Below are 21,418 nucleotides of genomic sequence, written 5' to 3' on the forward strand. Positions count from 1 at the left end.
CAGAGCCCTTGAGGGGGGGCGAGGCGGTGTTACAACTCACTGACCCCAACAGGTCAACATGTTACAACTCACTGACCCCAACAGGACAAGATGTTACAACTCACTGACCCCAACAGGACAATATGTTACAACTCACTGACCCCAACAGGACAAGATGTTACAACTCACTGACCCCAACAGGACAAGATGTTACAACTCACTGACCCCAACAGGTCAATATGTTACAACTCACTGACCCCAACAGGATAATATGTTACAACTCACTGACCCCAACAGGTTTCCAATAGGTAGACAATATGTTACAACTCACTGATCCACTATTGTTTTCACTATATATTTTACCTCTTGGGGATGTTATTCGAAAACATAATGTTAACTTTCACTGCTATGCGGATGACACACAGCTGTACATTTCAATGAAACATGGTGAAGCCCCAAAATTGCCCTTGCTAGAAGCATGTGTTTCAGACATAAGGAAGTGGATGGCTGCAAACTTTCTACTTTTAAACTCAGACAAAACAGAGATGCTTGTTCTCGGTCCCAAGAAACAAAGAGATCTTCTGTTGAATCTGACAATTAATCTTAATGGTTGTACAGTCGTCTCAAATAAAACTGTGAAGGACCTCGGCGTTACTCTGGACCCTGATCTCTCTTTTGAAGAACATATCAAGACCATTTCAAGGACAGCTTTTTTCCATCTACGTAACATTGCAAAAATCAGAAAATTTCTGTCCAAAAATGATGCAGAAAAATTAATCCATGCTTTTGTCACTTCTAGGTTAGACTACTGCAATGCTCTACTTTCCGGCTACCCGGATAAAGCACTAAATAAACTTCAGTTAGTGCTAAATACGGCTGCTAGAATCCTGACTAGAACCAAAAAATGTGATCATATTACTCCAGTGCTAGCCTCCCTACACTGGCTTCCTGTCAAAGCAAGGGCTGATTTCAAGGTTTTACTGCTAACCTACAAAGCATTAAATGGGCTTGCTCCTACCTATCTCTCTGATTTGGTCCTGCCGTACATACCTACACGTACGCTACGGTCACAAGATGCAGGCCTCCTAATTGTCCCTATAATTTCTAAGCAAACAGCTGGAGGCATGGCTTTCTCCTATAGAGCTCCGTTTTTATGGAACGGTCTGCCTACCCATGTCAGAGACGCAAACTCGGTCTCAACCTTTTAAGTCTTTACTGAAGACTCATCTCTTCAGTGGGTCATATGATTGAGTGTAGTCTGGCCCAGGAGTGGGAAGGTGAACGGAAAGGCTCTGGAGCAACGAACCACCCTTGCTGTCTCTGCCTGGCCGGTTCCCCTCTTTCCACTGGGATTCTCTGCCTCTAACCCTATTACAGGGGCTGAGTCACTGGCTTACTGGGGCTCTCTCATGCCGTCCCTGGAAGGGGTGCGTCACCTGAGTGGGTAGATTCACTGATGTGGTCATCCTGTCTGGGTTGGCGCCCCCCCTTGGGTTGTGCCATGGCGGAGATCTTTGCGGGCTATACTCAGCTTTGTCTCAGGATGGTAAGTTGGTGGTTGAAGATATCCCTCTAGTGGTGTGGGGGCTGTGCTTTGGCAAAGTGGGTGGGGTTATATCCTTCCTGTTTGGCCTTGTCCGGGGGTGTCCTCGGATGGGGCCACAGTGTCTCCTGACCCCTCCTGTCTCAGCCTCCAGTATTTATGCTGCAGTATTTTGTGTCAGGGGGCTGGGGTCAGTTTGTTATATCTGGAGTACTTCTCCTGTCCAATTCGGTGTCCTGTGTGAATCTAAGTGTGCGTTCTCTAATTTTCTCCTTCTCTCTCTCTGAGGACCTGAGCCCTAGGACCATGCCCCAGGACTACCTGACATGATGACTCCTTGCTGTCCCCAGCCCACCTGGCCGTGCTGCTGCTCCAGTTTCAACTGTTCTGCCTTATTATTATTCGACCATGCTGGTCATTTATGAACATTTGAACATCTTGGCCATGTTCTGTTATAAACTCTACCCGGCACAGCCAGAAGAGGACTGGCCACCCCACATAGCCTGGTTCCTCTCTAGGTTTCTTCCTAGGTTTTGGCCTTTCTAGGGAGTTTTTCCTAACCACCGTGCTTCTACACCTGCATTGCTTGCTGTTTGGGGTTTTAGGCTGGGTTTCTGTACAGCACTTTGAGATATCAGCTGATGTACGAAGGGCTATATAAATAAATTTGATTTGATTTGATTTTGACCCCAACAGGTCTCTAATAGGTAAACAATATGTTACAAATCACTGACCCCAAAAGGTCAATATGTTACGACTCACTGACCCCAACAGGACAAGATGTTACAATTCACTGACCCCAACAGGACAATATGTTACAACTCACTGACCCCAACAGGACAAGATGTTACAACTCACTGACCCCAACAGGTCTCCAATAGGTAGACAATATGTTACAACTCACTGACCCCAACAGGACAATATGTTACAACTCACTAACCCCAACAGGTCAATATGTTACAACTCACTGACCCCAACAGGACAATATGTTACAACTCGCTGACCCCAACAGGACAATATGTTACAACTCGCTGACCCCAACAGGACAATATGTTACAACTCACTGACCCCAACACGTCTCCAATAGATAGACAATATGTTACAACTCACTGACCCCAACAGGACAATATGTTACAACTCACTGACCCCAACAGGACAAGATGTTACAATTCACTGACCCCAACAGGTCAATATGTTACAATTCACTGACCCCAACAGGTCAACATGTTACAACCCACTGACCCCAACAGGACAATATGTTGCAACTCACTGACCCCAACAGGTCACATGTTACAAGTCACTGACCCCAACAGGACAATATGTTACAACTCACTGACCCCAACAGGACAATATGTTACAACTCACTGACCCCAACAGGACAATATGTTACAACTCACTGACCCCAACAGGTCAATATGTTACAACTCACTGACCCCAACAGGACAATATGTTACAACTCACTGACCCCAACAGGACAAGATGTTACAACTCACTGACCCCAACAGGTCAATATGTTACAATTCACAGACCCCAACAGGACAATATGTTACAACTCACTGACCCCAACAGGACAATATGTTACAACTCACTGACCCCAACAGGTCTCCAATAGATAGACAATATGTTACAACTCACTGACCCCAACAGGACAATATGTTACAACTCACTGACCCCAACAGGACAAGATGTTACAATTCACTGACCCCAACAGGTCAATATGTTACAATTCACTGACCCCAACAGGTCAACATGTTACAACCCACTGACCCCAACAGGACAATATGTTGCAACTCACTGACCCCAACAGGTCACATGTTACAAGTCACTGACCCCAACAGGACAATATGTTACAACTCACTGACCCCAACAGGACAATATGTTACAACTCACTGACCCCAACAGGACAATATGTTACAACTCACTGACCCCAACAGGTCAATATGTTACAACTCACTGACCCCAACAGGACAATATGTTACAACTCACTGACCCCAACAGGTCAATATGTTACAACTCACTGACCCCAACAGGTCACATGTTACAAGTCACTGACCCCAACAGGACAATATGTTACAACTCACTGACCCCAACAGGTCTCCAATAGGTAGACAATATGTTACAACTCACTGACCCCAACAGGACAATATGTTACAACTCACTGACCCCAACAGGTCAATGTGTTACAACTCACTGACCCCAACATGGGGGTTAGACATCTGTGATGAAGCCTGGAATCGAACCAGGGTCTGTAGTACCTTAGACCGCTGCTCCACTCTGGTGTGAGATGCAACAACTCCAGTTGTTTCTGTCAGTTTGGTTTTGCTCTCGATGTGATGTGATTGGAATGAAGCCAAAACCAGACTGGCTTCCCTTTCTACTTTCTATTGGTGCTCCAGTACCATTCACAGTTCAGCTCACTCAATTTAGCTCAATGCTGATTGGCTATTATTATATACTTTTTTTATCAAGGGAGGCCAAAATGCTCACTGGCTATGCGTTAATGCTACGGGCGACAACTTTTTGACCGGACAGCATCAGGTAGAGTTGTTTCACTGACCAGACAGCATCAGATAGATGGCCTTTACATACAGAGACAGAGGGGCTCTGTTTCACTGACCAGACAGCATCAGATAGATGGCCTTTACATACAGAGACAGAGGGGCTCTGTTTCACTGACCAGACAACAGATGACATATCTTTGACCGGACAGACAGAGGGGCTCTGTTTCACTGACCAGACAGCATCAGATAGATGGCCTTTACATACAGAGACAGAGGGGCTCTGTTTCACTGACCAGACAGCATCAGATAGATGGCCTTTACATACAGAGACAGAGGGGCTCTGTTTCACTGACCAGACAGCATCAGATAGATAGCCTTTACATACAGAGACAGAGGGGCTCTGTTTCACTGACCAGACAGCATCAGATAGATGGCCTTTACATACAGAGACAGAGCGGTGCTGTTTCACTGACCAGACAGCATCAGATAGATAGCCTTTACATACAGAGACAGAGGGGCTCTGTTTCACTGACCAGACAGCATCAGATAGATGGCCTTTACATACAGAGACAGAGCGGTGCTGTTTCACTGACCAGACAGCATCAGATAGATAGCCTTTAGGGGCTCTGTTTCATGACAGACAGCATCAGATAGAGAGGGCAGTGCTGTTTCACTGACCAGACAGCATCAGATAGATGGCCTTTACATACAGAGACAGAGGGGTGCTGTTTCACTGACCAGACAGCATCAGATAGATGGCCTTTACATAGCGGTGCTGTTTCACTGACCAGACAGCATCAGATAGATGGCCTTTACATACAGAGACAGAGGGGTGCTGTTTCACTGACCAGACAGCATCAGATAGATGGCCTTTACATACAGAGGCAGGGGGGTGCTGTTTCACTGACCAGACAGCATCAGATAGATGGCCTTTACATACAGAGACAGAGCAGTGCTGTTTCACTGACCAGACAGCATCAGATAGATGGCCTTTACATACAGAGACAGAGGGGTGCTGTTTCACTGACCAGACAGCATCAGATAGATGGCCTTTACATACAGAGGCAGGGGGGTGCTGTTTCACTGACCAGACAGCATCAGATAGATGGCCTTTACATACAGAGACAGGGGGGTGCTGTTTCACTGACCAGACTGCATCAGATAGATGGCCTATGCATACAGAGACAGAGCGGTGCTGTTTCGCTCGCTCTGATGCTTTCTCTGATGGTAAACATTCTGCCTCTAGCCAATTTGAAGGAAAATTATGAAACGAGAGAAGAAAGACATTATTTTATGGTTTTATTTTTATTTTCTTGGTACATGTTTTGGGGCTTCCCTTGGCAAACATGAATACACACCAGGAGATCTATTCGACATCATAGTAAACAGCTGCTAAAACTTTTGCAATGAAAACCAGAGTTTCTATTGGACAACTTTAGTGGGTCCCAACCAGTTTGCTTCGGTTTGGTGACGATTACGCAGCAGCCGTAAAAGAAGGTTCCTAGTAAATACATCCCTATTCTAAACGTCGGCCAAACATTAACCTGTTTGTGCCACCGCCCTTTAATTCACTGCGCGCTCCTTTTCATAGCGCGCTCCCGTATTCGACGAGGAAGTCCCGTCGTTTGTTCAAAAGTACCGCTACGCTAAAGGAGATTGCAGATGTGACGTGTTTCTCGCTTCAACAAACCTATCCCGCAACTTTGACGTGCATGGGATAGAGACGTTTGAGAATGTTTTTAGCAACGGAGACAAAGGTAAATTCTGGGATGTTACCTTATCTTACAGGTCGCGTTTATGATTGTAAAGTTACCTGTCTGGAGTTGCCCTCCACGAGTCTGTCCAGTACAGGTGTGAACTTGGTGACGTTGTCGACTTAAACAATGTGCTGTAAAAGTTGTCAGAACTACTGTACTTTTATACCATGTAGCCTGTATTTCATTTAAATGCCGAAGTCGTGTTTGGAATTTCGGAATGTGATTGTGAAGAATTCGAAACGGGTATCCTCCGAAAACAGGTTTATCAATTCTGACAAAAGACCAGCATGGGTGATTAAACCAAGTGCAAACATATTGGTGTGTATGGAAAATACTTCAACAGACCAAACAAGCACACCTGTCATAACATCATGTCATGTAAAATCTCATATGGCATCTACATCTGCCATAAAATCATGTCATGTAGAATCTCATATGGCACCAAGCATCTGCTATAAAATCATACAATGTAAAATCTCATATGGCACCTAGCATCTGTCATAAAATCATATAATGTAATATCTCATATGGCACCTAGCATCTGCCATGAAATCATGTCATGTAGAATCTCATATGGCACCTAGCATCTGTCATAAAATCATATATCTGTCATAAAATCATATAATGTAAAATCTCATATGGCACCTAGCATCTGCCATAAAATCATGTCATGTAGAATCTCATATGGCACCTAGCATCTGTCATAAAATCATGTCATGTAGAATCTCATATGGCACCTAGCATCTGCCATAAAATCATGTCATGTAGAATCTCATATGGCACCTAGCATCTGCCATAAAATCATGTCATGTAGAATCTCATATGGCACCTAGCATCTGTCATAAAATCATGTCATGTAGAATCTCATATGGCACCTAGCATCTGCCATAAAATCATATAATGTATCGTGTTCCTTTTTCTAGGTATCTGGTAACTGTCCCATGAGTCTATGGAAAGTGCTCTAAAACACAATGTTAAGCAATCAACAAGTAATGAAGGACCAAGCAAACACACTTTAATATTCTATGATTAAAATCTGTTGTAAAAATAATTCAAAACATTTTGCAATATGTTTAAGTCTGGATGTTCAATTAGGGCGACGTGCTGGCAGAAAGGTGCCATATATGAGATGAAAGTTAACTTTCCCATGATGCTCTCTGTCCTGTTTCCTAAATACTGAAACCAGCAGGCAGCAGCTAGCTCTGTCTAAACCCTGAACAGGAACACACATTGATCAAGAAATGCCTCTTTGACAGGACATGTTTGGACTGTTGCTCAACGTCTGTGGTGTCAACTCAACAGGACAGCCTTAAGCACATCCTGCATCAATTCCACAATTCTTCAGTTAACATCTTATTCAATCAATCAAATGTTATTTATAAAGCACTTCATTTTGTTAAAAAAAATCATTCAAAGTGCTTATTACCATCTAATGCTGTAGTGGTGTTATCTAATGCTGTAGTGGTGTTATTACCATCTAATGCTGTAGTGGTGTTATTACCATCTAATGCTGTAGTGGTGTTATTACCATCTAATACTGTAGTGGTGTTATTACCATCTAATACTGTAGTGGTGTTATTACCATCTAATGCTGTAGTGGTGTTATTACCATCTAATGCTGTAGTGGTGTTATTACCATCTAATGCTGTAGTGGTGTTATTACCATCTAATGCTGTAGTGGTGTTATTACCATCTAATGCTGTAGTGGTGTTATTACCATCTAATGCTGTAGTGGTGTCATTACCATCTAATGCTGTAGTGGTGTTATTACCATCTAATGCTGTAGTGGTGTTATTACCATCTAATGCTGTAGTGGTGTTATTACCATCTAATGCTGTAGTGGTGTTATTACCATCTAATGCTGTAGTGGTGTTATTACCATCTAATGCTGTAGTGATGTTATTACCATCTAATGCTGTAGTGGTGTTAGTCACATTCAGTGTTATTACAGTACGTCTCAGTACTTGCTGTGGTGGTATTACCATACAGGGTTGGGCGCATACAGGGTTGGGCTTATACAGGGTTGGGCTCATACAGGGTTAGGGTTGGGCTCATACAGGGTTAGGGTTGGGCTCATACAGGGTTGGGCTCATACAGGGTTATGGTTGGGCTCATACAGGGTTAGGGTTGGGCTCATACAAGGTTGGGTTTGGGCTCATACAGGGTTAGGGTTGGACTTGTACATGTTTGGGCTCATACAGGGTTAGGGTTGGGCTCATACAGGGTTAGGGTTGGGCTCATACAGGGTGAGGGTTGGGCTCATACAAGGTTGGGTTTGGGTTCATACAGCGTTAGGGTTGAGCTCATACAGGGTTAGGGTTGGACTCATACAGGGTTAGGGTTGGACTCATACAGGGTTAGGGTTGGACTCATACAGGGTTAGGGTTGGACTCATACAGGGTTGGGCTCATACAGGGTTGGGGTTGGGCTCATACAGGGTTGGGGTTGGACGCATACAGGGTTTGGGTTGGACTCATACAGGGTTGGTGTTGGACTCATACAGGGTTGGAGTTGGACTCATACAGGGTTGGGGTTGGACTCATACAGGCTTGGGCTCATACAGGGTTGGAGTCATACAGGGTTGGGCTCATACAGTGTTGGGCTAATACAGGGTTGGACTCATAAAGGGTTAGGGTTGGACTCATACAGGTTTGGGCTCATACAGGGTTGGGGTTGGGCTCATACAGGGTTGGGGTTGGGCTCATACAGGGTTGGGGTTGGACTCATACAGGGTTAGGGTTGGACTCATACAGGGTTGGGGTTGGACTCATACAGGGTTAGGGTTGAACTCATACAGGGTTGGGGTTGGACTCATACAGGGTTGGGGTTGGACTCATACAGGGTTGGGGTTGGACTCATACAGGGTTGGGCTCATACAGGGTTGGAGTCATACAGGGTTGGAGTCATACAGGGTTAGGGTTGGGCTCATACAAGGTTGGGTTTGGGCTCATACAGGGTTAGGGTTGGACTCATACATGTTTGGGCTCATACAGGGTTAGGGTTGGGCTCATACAGGGTGAGGGTTGGGCTCATACAAGGTTGGGTTTGGGCTCATACAGGGTTAGGGTTGAGCTCATACAGGGTTGGGGTTGGGCTCATACAGGGTTAGGGTTGAGCTCATACAGGGTTGGGGTTGGACTCAAACAGGGTTGGGGTTGGACTCATACAGGGTTGGAGTCATACAGGGTTGGGGTTGGGCTCATTCAGGGCTGGGGTTGGACTCATACAGGGTTGGGGTTGGATTCATACAGGGTTGGGGTTGGACTCATACAGGGTTGGACTCATACAGGGTTGGCGTTGGACTCATACAGGGTTGGGGTTGGACTCATACAGGGTTGGGGTTGGACTCATACAGGCTTGTGCTCATACAGGGTTGGAGTCATACAGGGTTGGGGTTGGGCTCATACAGTGTTGGGCTCATACAGGGTTGGACTCATACAGGGTTAGGGTTGGACTCATACAGGGTTGGGCTCATACAGGGTTGGGGGTGGACTCATACAGGGTTGGGGTTGGACTCATACAGGGTTAGGGTTGGACTCATACAGGGTTGGACTCATACAGGGTTGGGGTTGGACTTATACAGGGTTGGGGTTGGACTCATACAGGGTTAGGGTTGGACTCATACAGGGTTGGGGTTGGACTCATACAGGGTTGGGCTCATACAGGGTTGGACTCATACAGGGTTGGACTCATACAGGGTTGGGGTTTGGCACATACAGGGTGGAACTCATACAGGGTTGAGGTTTGGCACATACAGGGTTGGACTCATACAGGGTTAGGGTTGGGCTCATACAGGGTTAGGGGTGGACTCATATAGGGTTGTGGTTTTGCTCATACAGGGTTAGGGTTTGGGCTCATACAGGGTTGGGGTTTGGCACATACAGGGTTAGGGTTTGGGTTCATACTGGGTTGGGGTTGGACTCATACAGGGTTGGGGTTTGGCACATACAGGAATTTCCCATCAAAATTGCTCCGTTATTGACGAAGTCCTCCCATTACAAATGTCTGGACTCTATAGCGTGTTTTAGACCAGCACTGCTAGCACACCTCATCTAGCCACAGCCTACAATAACATTAGACAGTGTTGTGACATCAAATGAATCCTATTTCACAGCCCTTGTTTGTAGTGAACTCAGACTGGCTTCATCCCTGTGGAGGCAGTAGTCTCACACGAGGAAACCCATTAAAGCATGATGTAGTTAGAGAAGTCACTGGAGATTAGATGTGTACAGTCGGACTGGGGCTTTTGGCAGTGAACAAAGTCCACCAGGTTGACATTCATCTGTTTATTTATCTGTATGGTCATAGAGAAGGTGTGCTGACCCTGTGTGAACTCTGACCCTTGTCCTGTTTTCTCTGTGTGGTCGGCTGATCTGCCTAGAGAAGGTGTGCTGACCCTGTGTGAACTCTGACCCTTGTCCTGTTCTCTCCTGTCCTCTCTGTGTGGTGGGCTGATCTGCCTAGAGAAGGTGTGCTGACCCTGTGTGAACTCTGACCCTTGTCCTGTTTTTTCCTGTCCTCTCTGTGTGGTGGGCTGATCTGCCTAGGGTGCTAGCGAGCTCGCTTTTTCCCTGTCCCTTCTCTGTCCCAAATTAAACCCTATTCCCAATGTAGTGTACTACTACTACCACTCTGGTCAAACGTAGTGCACAGGATGCCTATTGGGACGCAGGGCGTCCCTGTGGTCTAGTGTGGTCTCAGCATGGCCACAACACTCTGCCTTCATCATGAGACAGATGTTCAGGGCCAACTGTACTCTCGTCTCACCCTGCCTCTACTCTGCAGGACGAACGGATGATAGAGCAGCCGTTTGTCAGGATTAGTGTTGATAGCTCTCTCTCTGTCTGCATCCCAAATGGGACTATATTCCCTATATTTGACCTGCGCCCTGTAGGCCCTGGTGAAAAGTAGTGCACTCAATAGGGAATAGGGTGTCATTAGGGAGGTAGATTCCCTCTCTGCTCTGGCCAGCCTGGCTAATAGTGAGGGACAGTGTTGTGATGATAGGAGGAGTTGTTGTGTGATGGTAGTTAAGCCGTCAGCCATAAAGACGATCTCTCTCTCTGCACCAAAACTGACCCCAGTAGTTGGCAGTTCCTTACTGACTGAACTGAATACTGCTGTCAGTTAGCTTACTGACTGAACTGAATACTGCTGTCAGTTAGCTTACTGACTGAACTGAATACTGCTGTCAGTTAGCTTAGTGACTGAACTGAATACTGCTGTCAGTTAGCTTAGTGACTGAACTGAATACTGTTGTCAGTTAGCTTACTGACTGAACTGAATACTGCTGTCAGTTAGCTTACTGACTGAACTGAATACTGCTGTCAGTTAGCTAACTGACTGAACTGAATACTGCTGTCAGTTAGCTTAGTGACTGAACTGAATACTGCTGTCAGTTAGCTAACTGACTGAACTGAATACTGCTGTCAGTTAGCTTAGTGACTGAACTGAATACTGCTGTCAGTTAGCTAACTGACTGAACTGAATACTGTTGTCAGTTAGCTTAGTGACTGAACTGAATACTGTTGTCAGCTCACTGACTGAACTGAATACTGCTGTCAGTTAGCTTACTGACTGAACTGAATACTGCTGTCAGTTAGCTTAGTGACTGAACTGAATACTGCTGTCAGTTAGCTAACTGACTGAACTGAATACTGCTGTCAGTTAGCTTAGTGACTGAACTGAATACTGCTGTCAGTTAGCTAACTGACTGAACTGAATACTGTTGTCAGTTAGCTTAGTGACTGAACTGAATACTGTTGTCAGCTCACTGACTGAACTGAATCCTGCTGTCAGTTAGCGTAATGACTGAACTGAATACTGTTGTCAGTTAGCTTAGTGACTGAACTGAATACTGTTGTCAGCTCACTGACTGAACTGAATCCTGCTGTCAGTTAGCGTAATGACTGAACTGAATACTGCTGTCAGTTAGCTTAGTGACTGAACTGAATACTGCTGTCAGTTAGCTTACTGACTGAACTGAATACTGCTGTCAGTTAGCTTACTGACTGAACTGAATACTGTTGTCAGTTAGCTTAATGACTGAACTGAATACTGCTGTCAGTTAGCTAACTGACTGAACTGAATACTGCTGTCAGTTAGCTTAGTGACTGAACTGAATACTGCTGGCAGTTAGCTTAATGACTGAACTGAATACTGCTGTCAGTTGTCTTAGTGACTGAACTGAATACTGCTGGCAGTTAGCTTACTGACTGAACTGAATACTGCTGTCAGTTAGCTTAGGGACTGAACTGAATACTGCTGTCAGTTAGCTTAGTGACTGAACTGAATACTACTGGCTGTTAGCTTAATGACTGAACTGAATACTACTGGCTGTTAGCTTAATGACTGAACTGAATTTAGCTATATTTCTGGCCACATTTATAAGATCTGCGATCACTGTAGTAGCGTAAAATCTGTCAATCTGTATAGAAATGTACGTAGTATTTATGTTGGTAAATATTGTTAATTTAGTTTCCATGGACATCCATTTTGTTGATCAGTGTTGGCATTGTTAAGAGATCGTTTTACATCACATTCGTCACTAGCTACTTCCAACTGTACTGCAGGTGAAGAGGATGTTGCAACTTCCTTTCAGGCATTGTTAGATGGTATGATGCTATTATTACCCGTCTGGAGTTGACTGACTTATCTGACAGCAGAACAGGCAGGTGTCCCAACTGACAGCATACTCCCAATACAGGGACTACTTCTGACCCCTACAAGCCCTGAGCAAAAATAGTGCACTAGGGAATTTAGTGCCATTTGGCATTCAGATCAGGATAGAGGTCACAGTCAGTCCCACCTTCACTAGTCTCCTGTCCGTCCCAATCTCTCTCTAACATCATCCTCCCCTCTATCCATCACACTCTTTTATTCTATGTTTCTGTCAACATGTTATTCCTCCTCCTCTAATCCCCTCATCTGGGTCAGAGCCCTGCGTCCTGGATTAACAGGAAACTGATTTCTTCCAAGCAGACATCCTCTCTGAAGTGACACTAAAGGAAATAGGAGATTAAGATGGACACATATTGGACCCGATGTCATTATGATCCACAAGTAGAGTATCAGGTATGTCTGGACCTGGACATCTGACCCCTACCTCATAGATACGGGTCAGGAGACAGAGCTGACATCTGACCCCTACCTCATAGATACGGGTCAGGAGACAGAGCTGACATCTGACCCCTACCTCATAGATACGGGTCAGGAGACAGAGCTGACCTCTGACCCCTACCTCATAGATACGGGTCAGGAGACAGAGCTGACCTCTGACCCCTACCTCATAGATACGGGTCAGGAGACAGAGCTGACCTCTGACCCCTACCTCATAGATACGGGTCAGGAGACAGAGCTGACCTCTGACCCCTACCTCATAGATACCAGAGACAGAGCTGACCTCTGACCTCTACCTCATAGATACCAGAGTCAGGAGACAGAGCTGACATCTGACCTCTACCTCATAGATACGGGTCAGGAGACAGAGCTGACATCTGACCTCTACCTCATAGATACCAGAGTCAGGAGACAGAGCTGACCTCTGACCTCTACCTCATAGTTACCAGAGTCAGGAGACAGAGCTGACATCTGACCTCTACCTCATAGATACCAGAGTCAGGAGACAGAGCTGACATCTGACCTCTACCTCATAGATACCAGAGTCAGGAGACGGAGCTGACATCTGACCCCTACCTCATAGTTACCAGAGACAGAGCTGACATCTGACCTCTACCTCATAGTTACCAGAGTCAGGAGACAGAGCTGACATCTGACCTCTACCTCATAGATACCAGAGTCAGGAGACAGAGCTGACATCTGACCCCTACCTCATAGTTACCAGAGACAGAGCTGACATCTGACCTCTACCTCATAGTTACCAGAGTCAGGAGACAGAGCTGACATCTGACCTCTACCTCATAGATACCAGAGTCAGGAGACAGAGCTGACATCTGACCCCTACCTCATAGTTCCCAGAGACAGAGCTGACATCTGACCTCTACCTCATAGATACCAGAGACAGGAGACAGAGCTGACCTCTGACCTCTACCTCATAGATACCAGAGTCAGGAGACAGAGCTGACATCTGACTTCTACCTCATAGATACCAGAGTCAGGAGACAGAGCTGACATCTGACCTCTACCTCATAGATACCAGAGTCAGGAGACAGAGCTGACATCTGACCCCTACCTCATAGTTACCAGAGTCAGGAGACAGAGCTGACATCTGACCCCTACCTCATAGATACCAGAGTCAGGAGACAGAGCTGACATCTGACCTCTACCTCATAGATACCAGAGACAGAGCTGACATCTGACCTCTACCTCATAGATACCAGAGTCAGGAGACAGAGCTGACATCTGACCTCTACCTCATAGATACCAGAGACAGAGCTGACATCTGACCTCTACCTCATAGATACCAGAGTCAGGAGACAGAGCTGACATCTGACCTCTACCTCATAGATACCAGAGACAGAGCTGACATCTGACCTCTACCTCATAGATACCAGAGTCAGGAGACAGAGCTGACATCTGACCCCTACCTCATAGATACCAGAGTCAGGAGACGGAGCTGACATCTGACCTCTACCTCATAGATACCAGAGTCAGGAGACAGAGCTGACATCTGACCTCTACCTCATAGATACCAGAGTCAGGAGACAGAGCTGACCTCTACCTCATAGATACCAGAGTCAGGAGACAGAGCTGACCTCTACCTCATAGTTACCAGAGTCAGGAGACAGAGCTGACCTCTACCTCATAGTTACCAGAGTCAGGAGACAGAGCTGACCTCTGACCCCTACCTCATAGATACCAGAGTCAGGAGACAGAGCTGACCTCTACCTCATAGTTACCAGAGTCAGGAGACAGAGCTGACATCTGACCCCTACCTCATAGTTACCAGAGTCAGGAGACAGAGCTGACATCTGACCTCTACCTCATAGTTACCAGAGTCAGGAGACAGAGCTGACATCTGACCTCTACCTCATAGTTACCAGAGTCAGGAGACAGAGCTGACATCTGACCTCTACCTCATAGTTACCAGAGTCAGGAGACAGAGCTGACATCTGACCTCTACCTCATAGTTACCAGAGTCAGGAGACAGAGCTGACATCTGACCCCTACCTCATAGATACCAGAGTCAGGAGACAGAGCTGACATCTGACCCCTACCTCATAGTTACCAGAGTCAGGAGACAGAGCTGACCTCTACCTCATAGTTACCAGAGTCAGGAGACGGAGCTGACCTCTACCTCATAGTTACCAGAGTCAGGAGACAGAGCTGACCTCTACCTCATAGTTACCAGAGACAGGAGACAGAGCTGACCTCTACCTCATAGTTACCAGAAACAGGAGACAGAGCTGACCTCTACCTCATAGTTACCAGAGTCAGGAGACAGAGCTGGCATCTGACTCCTACCTCATAGTTACCAGAGACAGTACTGGCATCTGACCTCTACCTCATAGATACCAGAGTCAGGAGACAGTACTGGCATCTGACTCCTACCTCATAGATACCAGAGACAGAGCTGACATCTGACCCCTACCTCATAGTTACCAGAGTCAGGAGACAGAGCTGACCTCTACCTCATAGATACCAGAGTCAGGAGACAGAGCTGACATCTGACCTCTACCTCATAGTTACCAGAGTTTGGAGACAGAGCTGACATCTGACCTCTACCTCATAGATACCAGAGTCAGGAGACAGAGCTGACATCTGACCTCTACCTCATAGATACCAGAGTCAGGAGACAGAGCTGACCTCTACCTCATAGATACCAGAGTCAGGAGACAGAGCTGACATCTGACCTCTACCTCATAGATACCAGAGTCAGGAGACAGAGCTGACATCTGACCCCTACCTCATAGATACCAGAGTCAGGAGACAGAGCTGACATCTGACCTCTACCTCATAGATACCAGAGTCAGGAGACAGAGCTGACATCTGACCCCTACCTCATAGATACCAGAGTCAGGAGACAGAGCTGACATCTGACCTCTACCTCATAGATACCAGAGTCAGGAGACAGAGCTGACATCTGACCTCTACCTCATAGATACCAGAGTCAGGAGACAGAGCTGACATCTGACCTCTACCTCATAGATACCAGAGTCAGGAGACAGAGCTGACATCTGACCTCTACCTCATAGATACCAGAGACAGAGCTGACCTCTGACCTCTACCTCATAGTTACCAGAGTCAGGAGACAGAGCTGACATCTGACCTCTACCTCATATTTACCAGAGTCAGGAGACAGAGCTGACATCTGACCTCTACCTCATAGATACCAGAGACAGAGCTGACCTCTGACCTCTACCTCATAGTTACCAGAGTCAGGAGACAGAGCTGACATCTGACCTCTACCTCATAGTTATCAGAGTCAGGAGACATATACACTCTTAGAGAAAAAGGATCCAAAAGGGTTCTTCGGCTGTCCCATTAGGAGAACCCTTTTTGGTTCCATGTAGAACTATTTTGGGTTCCATGTAGAACCCTCTGTGGACAGGGTTCCTCTGTGGACAGGGTTCTACATGTAACCCATAACAATTATACTTGCAACCAGCAAGGGTTCTTGAAAGGGTTCTATGGGGACAGATTAATAATCCTTTTAGGTTGTAGTTTTTATCTTTTGTTCTAGGAGTGTAGGGAATCGGGTGCCATTTGAAGAGCATCATAAACCCAGAGGCTGTATAAGAGGCTTAATGACCAGTGGTTGTTTTCTCTGGAGACTAACCGCAGCTGGGTGCAGTGGGCAGGTGCTGTCCTAGCAGGGCACAGGGTCTGTAATACACTACAGTACAGCTCTCAGCTCAGATAATAGAAGCTGCCTGGTCCCGCTACTCTACAGGGATTACAGTGGATTATATTCCTGCTGTCTGGCTGTCAGACATGTCCTTTTACTTTTCTTTTGATTGTGCTGTAAAGTAGGACTTTACTTTCTCCATCATGTGGTGAAGAGACTGGACATGACAATGCTCCCAGATGATCCCAGGAAGCTGTTGTTCAAGGCATCGAAGTTCAAACACACTAGGGATAAGACTTTTTGGGGGTTCTGTACTTTACTATTCATATTTCTGCCAACTTTGACTTTTAATTCACTTCATTCCTAAATAAAATGAGCTTTTTACTCCGTACATTTTCCCTGACACCCAAAAGTACTTGTTACATTTTGACAGGAAAATGGTCTAATTCACACACTTATCAAGAGAACATCCCTGGTCATCCCTACTGCCTCTGATCTGGAGGACTCACTAAACAGAGAACATGGTCATCCCTACTGCCTCTGATCTGGCAGACTCACTAAACAGAGAACATCCCTGGTCATCCCTACTGCCTCTGATCTGGCAGACTCACTAAACAGAGAACATCCCTGGTCATCCCTACTGCCTCTGATCTGGCAGACTCACTAAACAGAGAACATCCCTGGTCATCTCTACTGCCTCTGATCTGGCAGACTCACTCAACAGAGGACATGCCTGGTCGTATCTCCCTCACTAACTTTAAGCATCAGCTGTCAGATCAGCTCACAGATCACTGCAACTGTACACAGCCCATCTGTAAATAGCCCATCCAACTATCTCATCCCCATATTGTTTTTATTTACTTTTCTGCTATTTTAAACACTAGTATTTATGCTTGCACATCATCATCTGCTCATCTATCACTCCAGTGTTAATTTGCTAAATTGTAGTTACTTCTCTATGGCCTATTTATTGCCTTACCTCCTCACGCCATTTGCACACACTGTATTTAAACGTTTTCTATTGTGTTATTGACTGTACGTTTGTTTATTCCATGTGGAGCTCTGTGTTGTTGTCTGTGTCGCACTGCTTTGCTTTACCTTGGCCAGGTCGCGGTTGTAAATGAGAACTTGTTCTCAACTGGCCTACCTGTTTTTTTTATGATACTGTTAGAGGAATTCTAAATTCCTATGTTTTGAAGCCAAAACCAAATTACATTTACATTTAAGTCATTTGGCAGACGCTCACTATCTATTTCATAATAAGTTGTAAGTTTATCATTTTGCATGAAATAGCAAGAGACCAGTCTTAAAAACAAGTTCAGCATTTATTCTTGATGAGTACTGTAAGTCGCTCTGGATAAGAGCGTCTGCTAAATGACTTAAATGTAAATGTAAATGTACTGACCCAAAATACAAAGAACAGGTATTTTAAAGAGAAGACAAAAATGACGTCATCAGTTCTCACACTCTCTCCGATCCACACAATAGCGCTTCAGGTCTGGAGATTGTCTCCTACTCCCCTCATAAAGCAAACATTCCAATCTGTCTAAAAGACATTTTCTCCTCCACTAATGGAACATCAAAGAACATTCTTATCTGTCTAAAGAGATATACCCTCCTTTTCCCTTAAACCCACAAGGTACAGCGTTTTACCTACATTTTCAGTCCTAGTTTAACCAAAAACCCATACATTTCATACCATAACATAATAGTATTAAAACTTAATGGTTCAAATAGAAATGTATACATAATTAATAATTTCAACTATAATTTCCTCCAACAGATACTAAAGTACATTTTAGCAATTCCATTTACTTTTGATACTTAAGTATATATAAAACCAAATACTTTTAGACCTTTACTCAAGTAGTATTTTACTGGGTGACTAACTTTTACTTGAGTCATTTTCTATAAAGGTACCTTTACAATTGAGAACTTTTTCCACCACTGATGAGATTGTCATGTTTGTCCAATGAGAAGTGTAGTTGGTAATAACAGACACTGATCTGGGACCAGGCTAGCCAAAGGATGGACACTTCACATTAAGTTGCCCTCTTGTCAAACTAGAACTCCAGATTAATAATGAATGTAACACTAACAACAGCTGTATGAATGTTGAGATTACACACATAAAGGAGATCTAGCAGAATGTAACACTCACAACAGCTGTATGAATGTTGAGATTACACACACAAAGGAGATCTAGCAGAATGTAACACTCACAACAGCTGTATGAATGTTGAGATTACACACATAAAGGAGATCTAGCAGAATGTAACACTCACAACAGCTGTATGAATGTTGAGATTACACACAAAGGAGATCTAGCAGAATGTAACACTAACAACAGCTGTATGAATGTTGAGATTACACACACAAAGGAGATCTAGCAGAATGTAACACTCACAACAGCTGTATGAATGTTGAGATTACACACAAAGGAGATCTAGCAGAATGTAACACTAACAACAGCTGTATGAATGTTGAGATTACACACACAAAGGAGATCTAGCAGAATGTAACACTCACAACAGCTGTATGAATGTTGAGATTACACACACAAAGGAGATCTAGCAGAATGTAACACTCACAACAGCTGTATGAATGTTGAGATTACACACAAAGGAGATCTAGCAGAATGTAACACTAACAACAGTTGTATGAATGTTGAGATTACACACAAAGGAGATCTAGCAGAATGTAACACTCACAACAGCAGTATGAATGTTGAGATTACACATAAAGGAGATCTAGCAGAATGTAACACTAACAACAGCAGTATGAATGTTGAGATTACACATAAAGGAGATCTAGCAGAATGTAACACTCACAACAGCTGTATGAATGTTGAGATCACACATAAAGGAGATCTAGCAGAATGTAACACTAACAACAGCAGTATGAATGTTGAGATTACACATAAAGGAGATCTAGCAGAATGTAACACTAACAACAGCAGTATGAATGTTGAGATTACACATAAAGGAGATCTAGCAGAGTGTAACACTAACAACAGCTGTATGAATGTTGAGATTACTCATAAAGGAGATCTAGCAGAGTGTAACACTAACAACAGCTGTATGAATGTTGAGATTACACATAAAGGAGATCTAGCAGAATGTAACACTAACAACAGCTGTATGAATGTTGAGATTACTCATAAAGGAGATCTAGCAGAGTGTAACACTAACAACAGCTGTATGAATGTTGAGATTACACACAAAGGAGATCTAGCAGAATGTAACACTCACAACAGCAGTATGAATGTTGAGATTACACATAAAGGAGATCTAGCAGAATGTAACACTAACAACAGCAGTATGAATGTTGAGATTACACATAAAGGAGATCTAGCAGAATGTAACACTCACAACAGCTGTATGAATGTTGAGATCACACATAAAGGAGATCTAGCAGAATGTAACACTAACAACAGCAGTATGAATGTTGAGATTACACATAAAGGAGATCTAGCAGAATGTAACACTAACAACAGCAGTATGAATGTTGAGATTACACATAAAGGAGATCTAGCAGAGTGTAACACTAACAACAGCTGTATGAATGTTGAGATTACTCATAAAGGAGATCTAGCAGAGTGTAACACTAACAACAGCTGTATGAATGTTGAGATTACACATAAAGGAGATCTAGCAGAATGTAACACTAACAACAGCTGTATGAATGTTGAGATTACTCATAAAGGAGATCTAGCAGAGTGTAACACTAACAACAGCTGTATGAATGTTGAGATTACTCATAAAGGAGATCTAGCAGAGTGTAACACTAACAACAGCTGTATGAATGTTGAGATTACACATAAAGGAGATCTAGCAGAATGTAACACTAACAACAGCAGTATGAATGCTGAAATTACACATAAAGGAGATCTAGCAGAATGTAACACTCACAACAGCAGTATGAATGCTGAGATTACACATAAAGGAGATCTAGCAGAATGTAACACTCACAACAGCAGTATGAATGTTGAGATTACACATAAAGGAGATCTAGCAGAATGTAACACTCACAACAGCTGTATGAATGGTGAGATTACACATAAAGGAGATCTAGCAGAGTGTAACACTAACAACAGCTGTATGAATGTTGAGATTACACATAAAGGAGATCTAGCAGAATGTAACACTCACAACAGCTGTATGAATGGTGAGATTACACATAAAGGAGATCTAGCAGAATGTAACACTCACAACAGCTGTATGAATGGTGAGATTACACATAAAGGAGATCTAGCAGAGTGTAACACTAACAACAGCTGTATGAATGTTGAGATTACACATAAAGGAGATCTAGCAGAGTGTAACACTAACAACAGCTGAATGAATGTTGAGATTACACATAAAGGAGATCTAGCAGAATGTAACACTCACAACAGCAGTATGAATGTTGAGATTACACATAAAGGAGATCTAGCAGAATGTAACACTCACAACAGCAGTATGAATGTTGAGATTACACATAAAGGAGATCTAGCAGAATGTAACACTCACAACAGCAGTATGAATGTTGAGATTACACACATAAAGGAGATCTAGCAGAATGTAACACTAACAACAGCTGTATGAATGTTGAGATTACACATAGAGGAGATCTAGCAGAATGTAACACTAACAACAGCTGTATGAATGTTGAGATTACACATAAAGGAGATCTAGCAGAATGTAACACTCACAACAGCAGTATGAATGTTGAGATTACACATAAAGGAGATCTAGCAGAATGTAACACTAACAACAGCTGTATGAATGTTGAGATTACACATAAAGGAGATCTAGCAGAATGTAACACTCACAACAGCAGTATGAATGCTCCTGCACTGTATAATTCATTGTGTTCTCAGTGTAAATAGGAATACTGGTGAAATGGAACG

The 21,418-nt window shown here is 44.2% G+C and overlaps 1 protein-coding gene across 4 annotated transcripts in view; it reads left to right on the plus strand.

Annotated features, from left to right (window-relative positions):
- Positions 1–5,631: 5,631 nt before the first annotated feature.
- Positions 5,632–21,418, plus strand: part of LOC135554330 (multiple C2 and transmembrane domain-containing protein 2-like) — a 112,600-nt gene continuing 96,813 nt past the window's right edge. For all 4 annotated transcript variants that reach the window (XM_064986581.1, XM_064986600.1, XM_064986591.1 and 1 more), the window contains exon 1: positions 5,632–5,780. The gene's annotated coding sequence lies outside the window, so the exon portion shown is untranslated. The remainder of the gene's footprint in view (positions 5,781–21,418) is intronic.

The sequence above is a fragment of the Oncorhynchus masou genome, chromosome 2 (genome assembly GCF_036934945.1).
Source record: "Oncorhynchus masou masou isolate Uvic2021 chromosome 2, UVic_Omas_1.1, whole genome shotgun sequence".
NCBI classification, from domain to species: domain Eukaryota; kingdom Metazoa; phylum Chordata; class Actinopteri; order Salmoniformes; family Salmonidae; genus Oncorhynchus; species Oncorhynchus masou.